Raw genomic sequence first — 21528 nt, forward strand, 5'->3', positions numbered from 1 at the left:
CACCTCTGCTGGAATGCCGGAATAATCTCCTGTGTTTGGGGACGCCGCTGCTGGCCTCGGCTTCCCCATCCGTAAGACCAGGCTCTGTGCTGTAGGACTCATCAAGAGACCCACAGAGAGGAAAGGGATGGCAGAGAGGGTGGCTAAGGAAAGCCACGGAGGCTCTGAACTGAGTCTCAGAGAGGAGCGTTTTCTGGCCTCGGTCACACAGCTAGTAAGGGGAGTGGCCAGGTCACAAAGCCAGCTCCGCCTGGGGCAGTGACCTCAGAAGAGCTGGAGAGACAGGGGTTGCTTCCAGGTGAAGGTCAGGCCTCCGGAACTGTGGTGTCTCTCCTGCTCTCCTCCCCCATGTTTGGCCCTGCAAATTGGCTTTGACCTTTCCTGCCCCTGCCTTTGAGCTTCTCCCCATTCAATTTGAAATCACAAAGGAAGAAAAGAGGACTGGCAAGAGGGAAAGGCCACTCCTTGCTCAAGCCCCAGCCCCAGACACGCCCCTGCAGGCACTCCGAGCCTTCCGGGGTCTGTTTGAACAGTTGGGGCTACTGTGCCAGGCACCCCACCTCCAGGAGAAAGGCACCACGAGGTCATCTGTTTACTCTGGGATTAGCAGCTCCCCGCGGGAGCTCTTTTCCTTCAAGATGAAAAGAAAGCGGACAATCTGTCAGGTAAACAGGCAGTATTGTTCTGGGCCTTGTGGGGGGGGCCCCTTTGTGGGCCCGGCCTTTGAGATCCCTTGCTCCCTGGTGCAGAGAGAGAGCGTACTTAAAGGGAAAGAGAGGCCAGGTAGGTCGCCTGGTGCAGTTACCGGGAGGAACAAAGGGCTAGGACAATTCCTGCCTTTCCTTAGCCACCGTCTCTGCAATCCCTTTCCTCTCTGTGGGTCTCTTGATGAGTCCAGCAGCATGGAGCTTGGTCTTACAGACGGGGAAGCCGCAGCCAGCAGCAGCGTCCCCAAACACAGGAGATTATTCCTGGCATTCCAGCAGGGGTGACTGGAAGGAAACGAGAGAGGGAGTCTAATCACCTCACTCTCAGACAGGGCATAATTGGAAAATAGGAGTGGTGAAGCATAATTTCTGTACCTGAGGGTTCCCACAGTGTGTACTGGGGGACACTTGAGGGATACAACCACCCCTGCCAAAAGCACGTTCAGTTGTATGGAATCTTAGACTATTTTAACAGCTGATTGGACAGGGCCGGTCAAGACTGGGCCTGGTCCCTCCCATACCATGCCACAAAGACCCTTCCCTGGAAGCAGGGAGCAGAGTGGTACAGGCCCCACCCTACCCCGTGAGCCCATATGCCTGGGGTCAGGACTCCTAAGTTTGGGTGGCTCTGCCCTCTCTTTGCTCTGTGGCCTCAGACAAGCCACTCATCCTTTTTAGGCTATGGTCTTCTTGTCTATCCAACAAGAGCTAAGATGCTCCTTGGGCTGGCCCCTCAGCTTCTGACAGCAGGGACATCTGGGGAGGACACAGGCCCTTTCGTGAGGACAGGATGAAAGAGAGTGAGCAGCTCTTCTGGGGCAGAGAACTGCCAGAATCCTGTGCCCACCTCTAGCTTCCAAGGGGCTGTGAGCAAGTGAAAGTAGGTGCCCTGGCCCAGCCACATTGCCCCGGGCAGGGTCCTGCCATAGGAAGAGAGCACTGTGGTGAAGTGGTTAGGTCACTGGACTTGGGTCATGCTGACCAGTCAAACTGCAGCCTGTCACTCACCAGATGCCCAACCTTGAGCAAATGACTCAGCCTCCTGGACTGTGAAATAGCACCAGCAAGACCTCCTCAGCCTGGGGGTTCTGGGCCAGAGGGGTTCTGAGAAAGCAGGAGCTGGGGCTGTTCTCATTGCTGCTGCCGCGAGGTCCTGTCCACCCTTCAGCCTCCTACTCCCACTACCCCCCACCACTGCCCACTCCCAAGAGGACACCCATTGCCTTGTCACTCAGATGTCACATCTCTGTTCAGTGTGCAGGAGACAGCTGGAAGCTTAGAAAAATCTAAGCACACTCTCAAGACCAGGAGAAGCTCAGAGCAGGCTGGGTGGAGAAAGGCCCAGAGCAGGCCTGATGGAGCAGGCTGTGAGCCGGGGTACTGTCCTGAGATCAGCTTCATTCCTGCAGGGCAGCGATGGACCAGACACATGTCCACACCCCCATCCTCAGCCAGGGCCCTGCTAACGCAGGCCCTGATAGTCATGGGCCTCCTCGGCAGGAAGGAAAGTGAAAGCCCAAATGCTCCAGTCACACTATTCTAGGGCCAGACCCAGTCCCTGGTGACCTGAGGGAAGGAGTGACAGCACCGAGTTTAGTTCCTTGTCTGAGGCTCCTGGGACTGATGAAGACAAGCCCCTCACCCCACCAACCACTGGGTGTCCTTCCTGCAGCCCTGGCTGAGCTACAGGCTGTGTGGTCCTGAGCAATTTACTCGTCTTCTCTGAGGCTCATCTCATTGTATAGAAAATGGAGATAAAAAGACACCTGTTGCACAGGTTTTTGCAAAGACTAAGTAACATTTATAAAACACCCGGCAAACATCAATAGCCCCCTGAAGATTGACAGCGTCTGAATCCCCTTCACTGCCTGTGCATACACTTTCATGCTGTTCTCCTTTCCCCATTAAGCTTCTCAAACCTCCACCTGGAGGTGTCTGTGTTGTGCAAACACAGTGAGAACAATAACTACAATGGTAACCGTTCCTGAGAATTTGCTCTGAGCTAGGCCCTGTGCTAATTAGTATTCTATGCCCACTTTACAGAGGAGGCACAGAAGGCTTAGACAACCAGCTCTAGGCCCCCAGCTGGGAAGTGGATTTGCACCCAGGTTAGGTGCCCCTTAGCCACATCTTCTAGGGCAACAACCAACTCTGACTTACGGAGCTTGAAACTGACATCTATGTGCTGGGCAGTACTATCCCTTCCACAGTGTGGACCTGCCACCCTGTGTGTGGGCAAGTGGAGGTCTGGGTGGTGGCAGACCCAGGCATCTGGCAGTGGGGAGACTGGATCCTGAGTGCTCTGGGACCAGCTTCCCTCTCACAGTTACATGTGTCTCCCCAGACATATGGCTGCTGGGGAGTCACAGCTTCCAGCTATCGCAGAACCAGGCTGGCCACCTCCCTGCAAGCCAGACAGTCCTCACCCAGTGAGTGCTATGCCCCTGGCCCTTCCATTCCTTCTGTGTGTCCATAGACTCTGCCTCTGGGGGCTGCCTGCAGTGAGGATGAAGGGGGACTCTGAGGAGCCACCCTAGTGGGAAGGAAGAGCAAGGGAGATTCAGATGACTCGCCCAAGCAAATGACCTCATGTGCCCATCGACCCTACTTCTCCTTCCTAGCTCTGGCAACTGGCTCCTAGAAACAGGTCAACACCACCCCCTGAGAACTGTTTTCAGGGAATCCCAGTATTTGGGAAGAATCAGGCACCATAGGAGGCGGAGTTGTCACCTACAACTGACACACATCTGGCCTCAGAGACACATGGCAAACACCCCACACACCCCATTCCTCAGCCTCCTTTTTTTTTTTTCTTGAGACAGAGTCTCACTCAGTCACCCCGGGGTTGAGTGTCATGGCGTCACAGCTCACAGCAACCTCAAACTCTTGGGCTCAAGTGACTTTCTTGCCTCAGCCTCCCAAGTAGCTGGGACTACAGGAGCCCACCACAACCCCCAGCTAATTTTAGAGATGGGGTCTTGCTCTCGCTCAGGCTGGTCTCGAATCTGTAAACTCAAGCAATCCACCTGCCTTGGCCTCCCAGAGTGCTAGGATTACAGGTGAGAGCCGCAATGCCAGCCCTCCTTTTCTCTTTTCAAGGTAGCCCCAGCTGTTCACTTTTCATCGTATTCAACTAGACAAATGTGGTCCAAATGGCTGATAGCCCTGCCACCTTAACACTCACTTCTTTATCCGGTAACTGACTTCACAGGCCTAACATTTCTGACTTCTACAAAGAGGTTAAACAGTCTGTTTCCTATGGCTTCAACATGTCGGTCCTACATCCCAAAGCAGAGGGTACAGTGGGTGTGAGGGGCATGAGGGTGGGCTCTGGTCAGACTGCCTGGGGTTTGCACCTGCGATTTGAGTGCCCTGTGCCTCAGCTCCTCTCTCTGTAAGGGGAGGACTCTCGCAGTCACCCCAGAGAGTTGTTATGGGGGCCAGCACTGCAGTGAATGGCTGTCTGTCACCACTGTGGCTGGCAGTTGCCCATCTGCACCTGCAGCACCTCAGAAATACTGAGGGCCCCACTCACACCCCTCACCTGGTGCAACTTCTTTAGGGTGAATGTACACAGCCCCTTCCTTCAATAGTCTGTCTTGTGTCTTGGCCTCAGGACTCACCTCTGTCGCCAACCTTCCTCCAACCCCCCAGAAGGGAAAACCTGGAGAAGAAGGTGCAGGTTTCTTCTGATTTTTAGGATAAACTTACAGAAGTGAGAGAAGCTTGACTTTGCCTCGGAATAATAAACTTTTGTCCTTTCTGAGGATTAGAGTTCAAAGGTAGGAAGGGCTGCCGCTGGAGGAAGCGAACTCCCCATCCCTACAGGTATTCAAGGTTTCAAGGTGGGTGACGATCCACCAGGGATATTCTGTCAAGGATTTCTGTACTGAGTGGGAAGTTGAACTAAATAGACATTGAAGATATAAGCATGTCACAAAGAAGAAACAAGAAGTTCACTCATTCATTCATACAACAAAGAAGCCATTCGTGCCCAACTGGGTGCCAGTTATTCTCCTGGGTGCACAGTTCACATTAAAGAAAGGGCATGAATTCTGGAGGGATTTAATGAACACAGGGCTACTTTGAAGTTAATCTGGACTTTTGCTTTTGCATCTGTGAAATAGATGGGGTATTAACAGTTCCTGCCTCACGAGGACAACAGATAGACCTCTAGAGTGGCTTGGCACATTGTGACCCTAGATGAAAGTTGGCTTGTCATTATTGTTAATATTATTCTTTAAAAGTTTTTATACATTAGTTTTAGAGATCGGGTCTTGTTTCCTTTGTCACCTGGGATAGAGACCAGTGGCATGATCATAGCTCACTGTAACCTTACACTCCTGGATTCAAGCAATCCTTCTGCCTCAGCCTCCTGGGTAGTCAGTGTTACAGATACACATCATATCCCCAGATACATTTTTAATTTTTTTGTAGGGGCAAACAAAGTCTCACTATGTTGTTCATGATGGTTTTGAATTTCTGGCTTCAAGTTAAGACATTGTGTATCATTAAGATGGCAACTGTAACTGAAATCGAGGGAGAGTTTTCCTTTTTTTGCAGAAGACCCAAATAACTCTGTACTAAACACAAGTCCTAAGAATACTGCCCAGCTGAAGAATCCATCCAGGGCAGCCAGGACCAGGATGGACTGCAGACCAGCAGCACACAGTTCTTGGACCACAGCCAAGCCAGACAGTCATCAAAGACAAGAATTCTGCCACATGTACAGAATCTGCTATGATCCTGGGTCAGGAATGGTATCCTAGGGCCAAAAAAAGCCATTTTTCCACGATACAGCCTAATTGCTTTGTACAGGAAAGGGTGGTTCTAACTGTGAACTTACCTGAGCTGTTCAAATGGGGGAAAATAGAAACCCATAGATTCCGCAGAAAATCTGATGTCACTGGCTCCTTGCCCCTCTTCTTGGGGCTTCAAGTTTCTAAGCACTTATTGCCCAAATGGGCCAGAATAAGGGTTCCCAGAAAGAAGACTTAGATCTGACTCTGTGCCTGGTTTAGGGGGACTGATAGTGGTCTCTAAAGTGACACTCAGACCTTCAGGGAGGCTTGAGATCTCTAAGAGAAGACCACATCTGGGATAACTCATATGTAGAAGAGCCTGGGCTCCAGAGTCAGGCCACCTGGTTCCTGGTCTCAGTGCTGCCTCTCAACAGCTGTATGATCTTGACAAGGTCTGAGCCCCCATTTTTTCCCGTGTGACTCAGCACAAATCAGTCCTATCTTTGAAGAGTTGGGATTCAATGAGACTGTACTCATTAAAGGCCTGGGACACAGAAGACCCACAGAGCTGCCATTTTTCTCCATAGAGTTTCCTGAACAGCTGAGCCTAGGGCAATGCTGTGCCTTCTGCCTGCTAGAGCTCGTCCTCTATCAGGAAATGCGTGTGTGTGGACAGGTAGGTACTAAGAGAACCCAGAAGAGAGAAGGGTGATTAGGCTGAAGGCTCAGGCCTGCAGAGTGGGCCTGGCTGTGAGATGCTGGGGGCTGGCTTCTATGGGGAGAAGGAGAAAAGGGCTTCACTGCTGTGCATTTGAGCCAGAGCTTTTAAGCACCTTCGAAAGGCTTAAAAGGAGTGTCTGAACTCTTATTTGAGGAAAACAAGAGGAAGCTCAGAAGGAGAGCACAGGAGTAGGCAAGTAAGCTGCTGAACACATGCAGCACTAAGAATGGACAGGGCAGCCCGGAAGGCTCACAGGGGGTTAGGGGACCTTTGTGAGGACTGACCAGGACTAACTGGGCTCAACTCAGGGGATTCACTGTAAACAAGGCAGTCCTAGGCCTTGCCTTCAGGAATGTGGGACTCGGGTGCAAGCTGAGTAATCCTCAGATTTCAGGGAATGTCAGCATTACCTGGAGAAATAGTAAAAACACAGCAGACCAAGACTTCCACTTCTGGAAGATAAAGAGAAGACACACTGACCTCAAGACCCAAGAAATGGCAGGGTGGTGAGTTTCCTGGTTTTCTTTTGCCTCCTCTATTCCAGACTTACAGCTAAAGAAGCCAGCAACCCAGAAACACTAACACTCTCAGGGGGAAAATAACAAAACAAATCCCCAAAAGGCTGCTCTCTCTAGCCAAAAGAACAGCCTAGCAATACAGAAAATGTTTAGTCAATCCCCACCCTACTCTAGTCAAACAACAAAGAAAAACATGTGGCCCCAGCCCCATCCCCATCATCACCATCTGAGTAGAAGCATAGATTTCCACCCCAGCTATAATGAGGAGTCTCCATGAACTACAGAGGGGGCCAGAGAAGACCCACTAGGGAGCCAGGACTTTACTCCTTCTTGAGACTTCCTCTTTGACTCATGGATTATTTATTGATATCTTGTTTGATTCTATTGTGGTTGGAGAAAATATTCTGTATGATTTGAATCCTTTTAAGTTTGTGGATTGTTGAGGTTTGTTTTGTGGTTCAGGATATGATCTGTCTTAATATATTTTTCACAAGCACTTAGAAAATATATATTCTGCTGCAGTTGGGTAGAGTATTCTATAAATACCAATTGGATCCTGTTGGTTGATAGTGTTGTTGAGTTATCTTTGCTGATCTTCTGTATAGTTGCTCTTTGATTATTGAGTGACAGGTGTTGAAATCTCTGATTGTAATTACAGATTTGTCTATTTCTCCTTTCAGTGCTATCAGTTTTTGTTTCACCTCTTTTGCAGCTCTGTTGCTTGGTGCACACATACTCAGGATAGCTATATGTTCTGGTGGATTGATGTTTTTATCATTATGTAATGTCTCTCTCTGTCCCTGGTAATTTTCTTTAATCTGAAGTATACTTTAGCTGATACTAATATAGCCACTTTTGCTTTCCTTTGAGTCAAATTTTATGACATATCTTTTTCTATCCTTTTACTTTTAACTCACTGGTATCGTTATATTTAGGGAGTTCCTTATATATCGTATATAGCTAAATTGTATTTTATAATCCACTTTGCCAATCTCTGCCTTTTAATTGGTGTATTTAGATCTTTTATATTTAATGTAATTGTTAATATTTAGGGCATAATTCTGCTGTTTTATTTGTTGTTTCCTATTTGTACTATTTCTCATTTGTCTGCTTTTTTTTTCCCCTTCATTCTTCTGGGTTACCTGAACATTTTTTAGAATTCTATTTTGATTTACGTACAGTGTTTTTGAGCATATATTTTTGTACAGCAATTTAGTGCTTGCTATAGGTATTATATTTTTATATACATAACATAGTCTATTTGAATCATTGTTTCATCAGTTTGAATGAAATATAGAGATCTTACTTCCCTCTACATTCCATTTATATTACAAATGTCTTAAATATTTCCTCTACAATATTTACAACCATATTAGATAGTGTTATATTTTGCTGCCATTATCAAGCATTATTTAGAAAACACAAGAAGGAAAGTCTTTTGTATTTGCCCATACTTCTGCTTACTATGTTTTCTTCTTCCTTCCTGATGTTCCAGGATTCCTTCTTTGATCATTTCCTTTTTCTTTAAAGAAGTTCTTTTAGACATTCTTTTAGGGTGGATGTACTGGTGACAAATTCTCTTAGTTTTCTTTCATCTGAAAATGTTTTGATTTCTCCTTCATTGCTGAAGGATATTTTCACTATGTATAGAATTAGGGATTAACAGTTCTTTTCTTTAGACTTTTGAAACATAGTATGATGCTTTCTTCTGATTTCTAATGAGAATTCTACTGTTATTTGAATTATATTTGCTCTTTAGATAAGGTGCCATTTTTTATGGCTGCTTTTAAGACTTTTTTCTTTGTCTTTAGTTTTCAGACTTTTAATTATAGGGAAGAGGAAAGAAGGGGCTTGGGTGCTCCCACTTAATGGGCTCAATGTAGGGGTGTATGGGACACGTTTGTACCCTCACATTAACCTGAAATTTAAAAAAAAAGAAGTTTAATTACAATTTAATTATGGTTGACATGGATTTCTTTTTTATTTTCTTTTTGAGATTATCTTAGTAGTTCAGACTGCTATAACAAAATACCGCATACTAGGTGGCTTAAGTAACCAAGATTTATATCTCACAGTTCTAGAGTTTGAGAAGTTCAAGCCACCAGCAGATTCATTGTCTACTAAGACCTTGCTTCATGACTGAGAGACAGCAGTCTTCTCACTGTGTCTTCACTTGTTCCTCAGAACCCCTGGAAAGACCATAGTCCCATTCATGGTAGTGCCTCCTTCATGACCTCATCTAATCCTAATTTCCTCCCAAAGACCCCACCCCCAATACCATCACATCAATGGTTATAATTTCAACAAATGAACTTGAGGGCATGCATTCCCTAATGGGGATGTTCTCATCTTATTGATTCTGCAGGCTTATGTTTCTTGACCAACTTGGACAGTTTTCAGTCATTATTTCTTTAAATAATTTTTATTAGGCCCAGCCCTTTTCTCCTTTTCTGGAATTCCAATGACAAAAATGTTAGCTCTTCTAGATCAGCCATTTTCAACCTGTGGGTTGCGACCCACAGTAACTGTATTAAAGGTTCATGGCATTAGGAAGGTTGAGAACCACTGTTCTAGAAAGTCCCAATGGTCTCCAAGGCTCTGTTCTTTTTCGTTCCCCCTTTTATCTATTTTGTCTCAATCATTCAGATAAGTTCTACCTTTACTTTCACTGATTCTTTTTTAGGTTACCTCCATTCTGCTGTCTGAGTTTTTTGTTTCTCTTATTGACCTTTTCGGTTTGAAAAATTCCATTTGGTTCTTTTCAAATATACCTCAATTTCTTTGTTGAGCCTTGCCATTTTATTATTTGTTTCAACTGTGTTTATAATTATTTATTGAAGCATTGGAAAGTATAGCTGCTTTAAAATCTTGGTCAGATAATTCTAACGTCTCTCTCATCTGGGTGTTGGTACTTACTGATTGTCCTTTTTTATTCATCTGGAATTTTCCTGGTTCTTGGCATGGTAAATAATATTTTTGTTGAAACTTGGACATTTTTATATTATGTTCTGAGACTCCGGTCTTTTTAATTTAATTTAATTTTTTTTTTTTTTTTTGCAGTTTTGGCTGGGACCATGTTTGAACCCACCACCTCTGGAATACGGGGCCAGCACCCTACTCCTTTGAGCCACAGGTGCCACTTGACTCTGGGTCTTTTAAACCATTTGTTATAGCTGACTTTCTCTTACATCACTCCAGCAGGGGCAGTGGGGCATTACCTTGTTACTGCCAAGTGGAGATAGAATTCCAGGTTCCCCACTTGGTCTTCAATGGCACCTTAGTTGGGGGGCTCCTCACTGTTGCTGGGCAGGGGTGGGAGTTCTGGCTCCAATGTGGTCTCCACTGATACTGGGGTGAGGGTGGCAACATTATCACTGGGCAATAGTGAAAATCCTGAATTTCCACCAGGTTTCCTCTGGCACTACCCTAGTGTAGGAGAGGGGAAGGACCGAAGAGGCATCTCTTTGTGGCCAAGTGAGAAAAAAGTCCTATCTCCCTACTTGACCTTCTCTAACAGCATTTCAGAGAGGGTGTTGGGGGCACCTTACTAAAGCCTGGTAAGAGGCTAATCTAAAGGCTACTTCGCCTTTACTAACAGAAATGAGAATGGGACCACATTTCTCTTCTATACTGTTGGGCTTGAGAAGGGAGGATATTGCTGGAAATTTTTCTGTCTTGTTAGGCTGTCCCTTTCCTACTCCAAGAGAACAGACATTTGCTGAGGGATTTGTTTGCATGCACCTGTTGGTGTTTCTGAGTTGGAAGCTTTTTTATCTCCATGTCTGAGATGCATGAGGCAAAAAGTAAACCCAGAGTCTTACTACCATGTTATCCTGAGGTCCCCAAACAATCTGCCTTCTTCTCTCCACGTGTCAGGGTCTTCTCATGTTTGTTTTATATGCAGTGGGGCATTTTCCACTGTACTTGGTAGAAGGAATTGGGAAAGTACATCTACTCCATCTTCCTGGAACTGGAAGTCTCTGTCTGTCTCCTGTGTTCTTTTTATATGTACCTCTTTTTTCTAGCATTATATTTTCCCCACCTCAACTCTGAAATACAACACTTCTCCAAGGAGTCCTAGATTCCTTTATTAGAGAATGATATTTAGAAATCAAGGGTTATATTGTACATGTACTTGTTTCTATTGTGGTATCACTGCTTCTAGGCCTTCACAGCAAATAAAGCCGGGAAATGTAGGTATATATAGCAACCCATGTATACACATGCACTTATTTTATTTCTGCGTCTGTCTGTGTGTGTGTACACATAGTTCATACTCAAATCCAACATCACAGGTTTCATTCTAGAATTCTGCCTTTGATTATATGTAGGTTCTTTCTCTGAAGTGAAAAACCTGGCTGTCATTATAGTAAACCTGCAATAGATGTACATATCTGTTCAACCCTAGTGTTCAGGATGCTAGCCTGCACCTCTGTGGGAAATACATTTACCAAGTAGAAGACAACGTTAGTGAACAATGCTTTTTTACTTAGCCTTTTAGCAGCCAAACAAAATGTTCTTTTCTAAAGTTATCCAGGTCAGTTCCTTTTGCCCACCTTCAGTGTGATTACATCACTAATTTGTAATGAAGTTTAATTCATAGTCACAGTCTGCATTTCATTTTAGGTTCGCCCCACGCCTGGGTGGATTTTTTAAAATTTGCATAGAGTAAAATTCACTCTCTGTGATGTACAGTCCTGTGAATCTCACAAATGCATAAAGTCACACATCTAACCTCCACAGCTTCACCCCCAAAGTTCCCTCTTGCTGCTCATGTGTACTCAAAACCTTCTCCCCAGCATGGCCACCACTGATTGCATTTTTTGCCCCCCAAATTTTATTTTCTGCCATGTCAATGGAATCATGTGGTCTGTTGCCTTTTGTTTCCACCTTCATTCACTTGGAAACAAATGGCAAAACACATTTAAGATTCTCCCTGAGAATCTTGTGACTCTGTCGTTCCTTCTCTTCCAGTGCTGAGCCATGCGCTGTTGTATGGATATGCCACAGTCTGTTTGTAACCCTTTTGAAGGACCTCTGGGCTGTTTCCAGTTTTTGCCAATTATGAATACAGCTGCTGTAAACATTCACATGCAGGTTTTTGTGTGTATAAAGGTTTTCATTTCTCTTTCATTTCACTTCATACCCCGGAGTGAAATAGCTGGATCACACAGTGTGTTTAACTTTTTAAGAAACTTCCGACGTGTTTCCCACCGTGGTTGGGCCTGCCTGCCTTCCACCCAGCACTGCCAGAGACACGCGGTTTCTCTCCTTCCTCCTTCAGTCCTCAGTGCAGTCAGGTTTGCAGGTTTGTTGGCTTTAGGCGTCCTAACAGGTGCGTAGGACACCTAAAGGGTTGTTTTCTTATCATGGCCTTTTCAGAGTTCTTTATGTATTCTGAACACAAATCTCTTTTCATTTACTTAATGAAGGGCAGTGTCTTTTGATGAAGTTCTGAATTTTGACAGCCTCCAATACATTGACTTTCCTACTATGAATTGTGATTTGCCTCCTGCAGGTGACAAAGATTTTATCCTAGAAATTCTATCTTTTTTATATTTTGCATTTACCTCTACAATCCACTTTGAAGCGATTTTTTTAGATGGTGTGAGGTATGGATCAAAGTTCTGTCTCCCTCTCTCTCTTTTTCTTTTTATATACGTATATCTGATTGTTCCAGGCCATTTATTGAAAAGACTGTCTTTTTGCCATTAAATGGTCTTTGCGCCTTGGTTAAAAATCAGTTGACCGTATACCTCTGGGTCTGTTTCTGGCCTCTGTAATCTCTTTGCTGATTTGTGTGTCTATTCCTTAGCCAATACCCCCTGGTCTTGATTGCTGTAGTTTTAAAGAAATCAGGTCTCCAACCTTGCTCTTGTTTTTCAAAATTGTTTTGGCATTCTAGTTCCTGTCTTCCTTCACCAAAGGAACGAACGCCACCCCCCCCACTCCCCACCTGCCTCCTGGAATTCTATCATCATCACAATGTCATCACCTGCCCTGGGGGATGCAAACTCTGATTATTTTCTCTCCCCTCCTTCATTGCCTGCAGTTGAACGATTGCTGTGGTTTGCCCATTCCACCTGCTCTTTCTCTCACACTCTAATTCTTCTGGTCTCTACCACTCACTTCTCCCCCAGGTTAAGCCTTCATGGTCTCAGGCTGTCCGGTCTCCTGTGCCTCTCCTCTGCGCGTGCCCTCTGGCTTCTCCACCTGCAGGCCTGGTATGCAGTTCCCTCATATCAAGACCCTCTTAGAGTTGGAGATACTAGATTTGGCCCTGGCTGTGCTTCTTCTGACAACCAAACTTCAGTGTCCTTGCACCTAAAGTGAAGCAGCTGAGCTGACCTGGGGGGATGAGGTTCAACGAGGTTAGAAGCTTCTCTGCCCAAACACTGCTTTTCCCACTGTCTTCCCCCGTCCTCTCCATGCTGGCCAAGTGCAAGTCCTCACAGCAGATCCTGTTGGCTATTTTCAGGTCTCCTGTTATGACTTGGTGGGGTTGAGGAATTTCCTCTTGAACAGGGCCCCAGAGTGACTTGTCATCAGCTATTAGGCCTGGGCTTTGAGGAAGCCATGCCTTGTCAGACCCACATCCAGGCCACCCTTCCTGGCATTTGCCATGACTTCAAGGCCTGGTTACATAGTTGTGAACAAGCCACATCTAAAATCTTTCCAGTAAGTAGTATGGCAGACCCTTGTGTTAAAGGAACATTGCCTACCACATGACCTTCTGAATTGCTGCCCATGTTGTGACGTGAAGTGGAAGCTTTGTCATTAAGAGGACATGGTCCTGTGCATAGGGGCACAGTGACCACCTGCTCAGTCACCTGTAAATGCCAGATGACTCCCCACCCAGTCTTTTATTTCTGACCAACACTAAAGTCCACAGTGCTGGCCAGTCAGGAGGCCACTGGAAACAGAAGACAATTCCCTGATGGGATTCCGGCCACCATGCCACAGGCCCCATTGCCTCCACCTCCCTCTCTGGCCTTGGGCCAGCCACCTGCCCTCTCTGAGCATTGGATTCCTGCAGGGTTGGACTAATGATCCCAAGGTTTCCATCAGCTCTAAAATCTCATGACTCAATACAATCTTCCTCTCTTTCCCCTTCCTCCTGCCACCTGGTCCAGGAAGCCTGGACCCTGAGTCCTTCCACATCCTATTCTTCACCCTCTTGCCCTCTGTTTTCCATTAGCCCCTTACTCTAAATCAGGGGTTCTCAGCCTTCCTAATGCTGCAGCCCTTTAATACAGTTCCTGTGGGTCACGACCCACAGGTTGAGAACCACTGCTCTGGAGGCCAGAGACTCCATGCCATTCAGCTCCCTGCTGCCAACACTCAATGGGCAACTCCCCTGAGGGTCCCTAGTTTAGGCCCAGCACAGTCCAAAGACCCTCTCTTTATGGCTGGCAGTAATTTGTACACCAGCCCCAAAGATCTCACACATTCCAGAACAAGCCAGATTTTCAGAAACGGAAGCCACTGTTTCCAGTGCCTCATCTCATAGCTCTCCTACCCAGCCACGCAAGCTGAATGGCCTCCAGCCTTACTGGTGGCACGCTGTTGGCATCAATAGCCAAAGACCTCAGCCACTCAGGGGTCCCCCAGCCCTGAGCAGCACACCTGCCCTATCCCTCCACTTAGACTCCCCATCAAGGGTCCTTGCCCTATCTTCATGCAGACCCCCATAGGTTTTCCAGCATCCACACCAGGTACTATCTCCACATGCTTCCATCAAGACCCCCAGACTCTGGCCTTCCCTCTCTCTCCTGGCCTCCAAACCACAGTCTTCCTCCTGTCCACTCAGGCACAAAACATTCCTGGGGAACCACCAAAAGGCAAACTTCTGTAAATCCCTGTTTGGACCCCCTGACAATGGAGTTAGGTATTATTCTCACTTTACAGATAAGGAAATAGACAATATGCATACTTTAAAAGCTGGAGATCAAATACTGAGGTGTCCACTGTGGAACATACACCCACACAGAGGAGTGGTAAGAGAAGAGATTATCCCGACCCACTGGTGACCCAGATGGAGCGACTCAGGGGCTGTTCTGGTGGACAGCATCCCGATGTGACAGCATGCCCTGGAGACCCGGGGATGGGGGTTCCCTCTAAACCGGTGGGAGGGAGGGCGGGAAGGAAGGAGAGGAAGACTCAGGACCAGTGCACATGGACATGGAAGGCTGAGCGCTGGCCTAGGTGGCAGTGGTACAGGGTGATCCTGCCATCTTCCTCCCTTACCCTACATCTGGGGGTGACAAACTGATCCCAGAGCACAGTGATTCATTCACCTCTCTCCAAGCACTGGCTTCAGGGCCCCACCCACTATTTCCTAGCAGGTCTCAGGCATCAATTCTAGGCTTTTGGATCCCACCTTCTCAGGAAGAAAGGTCCCACTATGGCCACACACATGCCAGGGGCTTTCTCCAGATCACCAGCCTCATTTGGTAGATGAGAAAATGTGTCTCAGAGATGCTCAGAAACCTAGCCAAGGCCACAGAGCTGACAATGGACAGACCAGGGATGGGAACAGGATCTGCCTGGCTCTGAAGTCCACACCCTACTCAGGGCACATGGACCCTGCTGCCTTCAGCTTCCTTGGCCTCGCACACGGCTCCACCAGCCGGCCTGCCCGGCCAGGCCTCTCCACCTTTCCTAAGCTTCTTGTTACCAAAACCCCAAGAAGGTTCCTGCCTAGGTGCATTCCTCACCACCCAGAAAGCCAGTTACTGAGATGAGGAGGACTGGAATTGCCAAGGAATAAAGGAACCTTTAACAAAGTTAAAGGAACAATTGGATAACAAATAATTGAATGCATGCATTTAAGAAAACATTAACTGTAACAATCACCATTTGAGGATTACAGAAACATTTTTTAGAAGATTTCAAGCAAACTCAACTTTCAGTATAACTGTACCTAATCTACAGTATTTACAAACTGCACAGTGGAGCCCTATTCATCATAGACCTTTAAGTTTACTGTTGGGCCCACATAATAGGACCATTTTGTTTGTTTGTTCGTTTTTGGTCTTCAAAATAGTCGTAAATCTCTGTATGCACTTTGCTTTTTTATTAAATATACTCATGGACAGCCTTGACTAATTAGTGGTGGTAGACAAGAGTATACACTAACACCAGCAAGACCAGCTTTTCCATTGTGTCTGAAACATGAGCCAAGTACTACCAGCCTTCATGAAGTTAATGCTGCAGAAATGTTAGCAGGAGTGACGTCAGCCAGGTGACAGGGTGGAAGGGAGCAGCCTCAAATCCATGTCCCCAACTAATGGAGAGTCAGGGCCTTTATAAGGGGCTGAGGAATGTGTATGAGTTAGTAAGGGTTGGCAAGTCTTGGCATAACTCCTTCCAGCATCAACTCAAAAGTCCGATGTCTCACCTGTGAGCCTGTAAGGTCAAAAACAAATTATTTACTTCTAAGATATGATGGTGGTACAGGAATTGTGTAAACATTCCCATTTCAAAAGGGAGAAAATGGCCATAAGACAGGGACTCCATACCCTGCATCCTGGCACACTGGTGTGAGGGGTGGGCCCTGAAGCCTTGGGCAGCCCTGCCCCTGTGGCTTTGCTGGTCACAGCCCAAGTGGCTGCTCCCATGGGTTGGCGTCTGGTGCCTGTGGCCTTTCCAGCCTGAGGGTGCACACGGCCAGTGGCTCCACCATCCTGCGAGCTGGAGGGCAGTAGCCCCCTTCCCACAGCTCCACTAGGCAGTGCCCCTGGGGGGCTCCATGTGGGGCCTCCACCAACCCCACATTCCCCTTTGGCAGTGCCTCAGTAGAGTCTCTCTGTGGAGCTTCTGCCCTGTGAAGGCATCTGCCGGAACACCCAGGCTTTCCCACACGCAGACTTAGCACCGTGTGGACACCCCAAGGTTTATGGCTTGTGTCCTCCAGTGCTGCAGCCTGAGCTATACCTGAGCCACAGCTGGTGCTGGAGCAGAGGGCGTGTGGGGAGCAGCCTCTGGGGGTGACACAGGTTTCTGGCACCCCAGGCCAGGTCTCTAAAGCTACTGGGTCCTCCCAGGCCCCTGGACATGTGATGAGAGGACTGGAGTTGGCGCTAATGTCTTCAGCAAGTGATTGCTCAATAGCCCACTTGGACTCTTCCCCTGAAAATGATCTTTCCTTCTCTACCACATGGCCAGGCTATTTATTTTCCAAATTTTTACACTCTCCTATTTTAGATTCTAACTTTAAGTCATTCCTTAGCTCCCGTATGTGATCACAGCCTATTCAAAGCAGCCACGCCACTTCTTGAACACTTTGCTGCTTAGAAATCTCTTTCTTTAGATACCCCAGGTCATCCATCACTCTTCAGTTCAGTCTTCCACAAGGCCCTCGGGTGTGGGTACAATGCAGCCAAGTTCTTTGCTACGGCATAACAGGGGCGACCTTTGCCCCCATTCCCAATAAATTTCTCATCTCCATCTGAGAACTCATCAGCCTGGTCTTCACTATCAATATTTCTATCAGTATCTTGATCAAAACCACTTAGCAAATCTCTTAGGAGCTCCGAACTTTACTCCATATTCTTCTCTTGTTCTGAGCCCTCCAAGATCTTCCAACTTCTGCCCATTACCCAGTTCCAAAGTTACTTCTACATTTTTAGGTATCTTCCTAGCCACGCCCCATTCTTCAGTACCAGTTTTCTGTGTTAGTCTGTTTTGCATTGCTATAAAGGAACACGTGGGGCTGGGTAATTTATGAAGGAAAAAGGCTTATTTGGCTCATGGTTCTGCAGATTGTATAAGAAACATGGCGTCAGGATCTGCTGCTGGTGAGGGCTTCAGGGGCATCCACTCCAAGGTGGAAGGTAATGGGGGAGCAGGTGTGTCACATGGTGGGAAAGGGAGCGAGTGCAAGGAGGAGGTCCCAGGCTCCATCACACAGCCATCTCTTGAGTGAGAACTCATTCATCATTGCAAGAGGGAGCGAGGCTGGAGGGCATCACGCCATTCATGAGGGATCTGCCCCCACGACCCAACACCTCCCCTAGGCTCCACCTCCAACACCAGAGATCAGATCTCATGTCTTTCTCTCACTTCTCACTAGTCCCCAAAGGTCTTTTAACTCCTTCATCTTGCAGAAATTTTGCCTTTTCTAGAAAACAACTCAAAAGGTCAAGTAGTTGATTTAGTTAGTTCATGGGGCTGGTTATAATCTCACTCTGCCAGCCCACCTCCTTCAGGAAGCCCTCCCTGCTTATTGTAATGGGTATCAGATGTTGACACCCCAATACCCACACACATGCTCTACCCCCAGATTATACAGACTCTTACATTTTTTCCCAAGAATTTCTCTGATTAAATTATTCCTGTGGATTCTGACCCAGTGCCTACAACAATAGGCATATTGCAGATAGCCAATAGTTAGCCGTTCTTTGGACTTGAATTTGAATTCAGCCCCTTTCTTCTGCTATCTTCTTGCACCCAGGACTTCAGCAGACATGTAAAGGAGTTGGTCTGGGATGGCAGCATGAGCTCCTTTACCTGAAAGATACACCCAAACAGGCCAGCCAGGGTCTCCTCTGTTCCAGGCCAGGAGGCCAAGGCCAAGGCCAAGGGAGGCCTCAGAACTAGGAGGCATCACCTCTCAATGGCACTATCTTTTCAAGGACAAATGAAAGTTGGTGAACAGTGGAGAATAGGCGGCTGGTGCTCTCAGCCCTCCTAGCCCAGCCTTGAAGCCGTCTGCCTCCAGGCCTTCATTCCTGAAGCCTCCATCAGACTGCTTCATTGAGGATGTGTGCAGTAAATCCACTAATCATCACCATAGTCTGGCTGCAGGGGGCCTGGCATGGCATCCAGAGCTCCACTGGGCAGGGAATCCGGCAGGAAGCAGGTATGGATGTCTGCAGCTGGGGCTGCGGCCCCTGTGTTGGCCTTCACAACCAACTCGGGCAGTTTCGGGCGTTCTGTGTTTCCTTCATTTTCCCTGAGGGGGCACCTGATACCGGGACTCCTGCCTCCTTCCCCCGGGGATGCTCATGCCCAGGGCCTGCTCAAAGGCAGGGCTTTGGGCAGTCGTGCTCCCAGGGTTGGGCCCTGCCTGGGAGCTCCCAGAGTTCAGGGCCCCACCTGAGCTACTCCAGAGAGCTCGGCAAACACTGAGCTTCCATGACACATTTGAAGTTTTTAATTAATTACCAAAGTAACATATATTCATAGAAAATTTGGAAAACACATGAAAACAAAAATAAAATATTATAAACATCACCTGTAATTCCATCAGCTATGGATGTCCACTTCTTACATTCTGTGATATTTTCTCTCAAGCTTTTCTGTGTCTCTATACTTTAAAAACAAACGAAAACCGAAACAGATTATATTAAGCACTGTTTTTGATACCTACTAAACTGATGTAGCTCTGAGCAATACTATTGCCCTAAGTCTTTAAGTATTCCTCCTGTCTTCTAACAGCTCCCTCAGGCCTGGGGTCTGGGGTCATTTCTGATTTTTTATTATTTTACACAGTAGCCCCAGTCACTCTTGTAGCTGAATCTTTGTGATCCTCCTAAGAGCCGGATAAGGACACTAGAGGCCTCTGAGGACAGGAATATTTGGCGCACCCTCCCAACGAGATGCAGCAGTAAACATGAATAGTAAAATGAGCACAAGGACATTGGGCAAAGCCCCAGTTTCCCCCTGATGCCTTAATGCTTTGTTTGAAGTATGATAGCAATTTTTAAATTTACTTTTTGCTCATTTAGGGGCTGGTCCTGTTTTGCTGGCCCCTCTTCCATCCCCCCAGCACAGGCCAGGTCTTCCTGACTCCACTGTGCAGCTGTGATGATCACATTTGGGCTATTTCAGGAGAAGGAACATCAAAGTCAAGGGTTCTGCAAGTGCAGGGCTCTTTGGTCCATTGAGTGTCCCATTCACCACCAAATCCATCACTGTCACACACCTGTACTTGGTAACCCTCTGTTGAATAATGGATTATTGCCAAATGCCCCTCAGCCTGTCCCCTCAGTGGCTGTACAATTGCAATGGTATGTGCCTGGACAATAGGTGAATAAGGGGTATGACGATCTTGGGAGCAGATGTCTTGGGCCCTTAGGTGTGCCTGAGCCCAGGATTTGGGGCAAGGGCAGGCTGTCCCTGTTTCGGTGTGATTGGAGGGTGCAGAGCTGTGATCACCAACATCACAGAGACAGGGAGTAGGGTTTATGGAAACCCTATAAACAAATGGAAACAGAACTGGTCTGGCTGTATGGGCTGAAGCAACTTCCTCTCCCCTTTGGACTCCACTTTCCTCATTCATAAAATGGGCACAAGAAAATATGCAGGTATGACCCAAACTTCCCCTGTAATAGCTCTATCAGGAAATGCATGTGGGGACCCCTGCATAGACACCAGGCCCAGCATGACCACACACTAATCTACTCTTCCCAGCTCGTCTTCTTCCCTGCCCTTCCCGGGGCCTGGACCCGGGCCGGCCATGCAGCCCCACTCCACTCCCTGAGTGGCCTAGTCTGGCCACTCTTCTCTCTGAGGTACACCCTCCACCCCTGCCCACTATTAAAACCCTGCTCATCCGTCCACACCACCTTCTGCCCTGCACAGCCTTTCTGAAGGCTCTCGGGGTGAGTGTTTTTGCCCCAGCTCCTGGGACTTCATCTCTGGGGACTACAGTGTGCTACTCCTCTTTCAGAGCAGTGGCCACAGCCATGGCCAAGGCTGAGTTCCCTGGCAGAGACTGAATGGCCAAGAATGAAGGGGGAGGGGACATGTTTGGGCTTGATTTTCTGTGCTGTTTTCCCACCTACACAAGTCCTAGTGACACTACAAAACCAGAAGCAGAGAAATGCACACAGAACTGGAGACTCGAGAGTAGAAAGATTCCCAGCCACAAAGACCTTGCCCATGTGGAAAAGTGCAGAATTCCCAGAGACCTGAGCAAAGCCCTGGCCAAGCCCGTGCAGGCACCAGGAATGAGCTTCTGCTCTCCCTCTGAGCATTCTGCCTATTTCCTCTCTTAACAGACCCAGTGAGCTTGCTTTTCTCACCCCTGCAGCAGTGTCTCTGTCCATGTGCCCCCACCTTGAGAATGACTGCCCCTGCCACACTGTCCACCCAGTGCCACTCACCCAGTGCTGGGAACACCAGATCAACTCTGGAAGGAATCCTTTAAGGGAAGCTCCCATGCCCCTATTCTAGAAAGCTGCCCCTAACTGCCTCTGTCTTCAGAGAACCCTTCCTCCCCCCGCCCCTCAGAGCAGCTATGCTCTGCACCACTCTCCTGTAATATTTCTCAATTAATCCATCGTATGATGAGTTTGAGGTTTTTTTTCAATTATCTCCCATGAATTCATGTTTGATGGTAAAAGCAGGATTGGACAGAGGTGAACATTGTGCTGTGATACGGGCCCAGCAAAGCCTTGAGCAACCAGCGAGGAGCCCTGGACTGAAAGTCTGACCCTCCAAACATAGTACTGCACCCTGCTGCCGGTGTCCCATGGAGGGCATGACCTCTGCAGCTGAGGCTGCTCTGAGGGAGCTGACAGCTGGAGCTGGCTGCAGCCAGCTGGAGCAGGCCTCACTCTGAGGGGCCTGGGCAGCACATGTACTTGTCTACCACAGATAGAAAATTTCTAATTTCACCCATGGTACAGTTGTAGCACTCAGTTATGGGATTGACAAAACTATGGCTTCCAAGCCAAATGTGGCCCACTGTCTGTTTTTTATAAATAAAGTTTTATTGGGATATCGTCATACTCATTTTTTCTGGTGTATGTTTGTGGCCTTTGGCTGCTTAGGTGCTACAAATGCAGAAGTTGGTAGTTTTGACTGATCATCTAGTTCACAGAGACTAAATG

Source organism: Nycticebus coucang, chromosome 7 (genome assembly GCF_027406575.1).
Source record: "Nycticebus coucang isolate mNycCou1 chromosome 7, mNycCou1.pri, whole genome shotgun sequence".
Classification (NCBI taxonomy): Eukaryota; Metazoa; Chordata; class Mammalia; order Primates; family Lorisidae; genus Nycticebus; species Nycticebus coucang.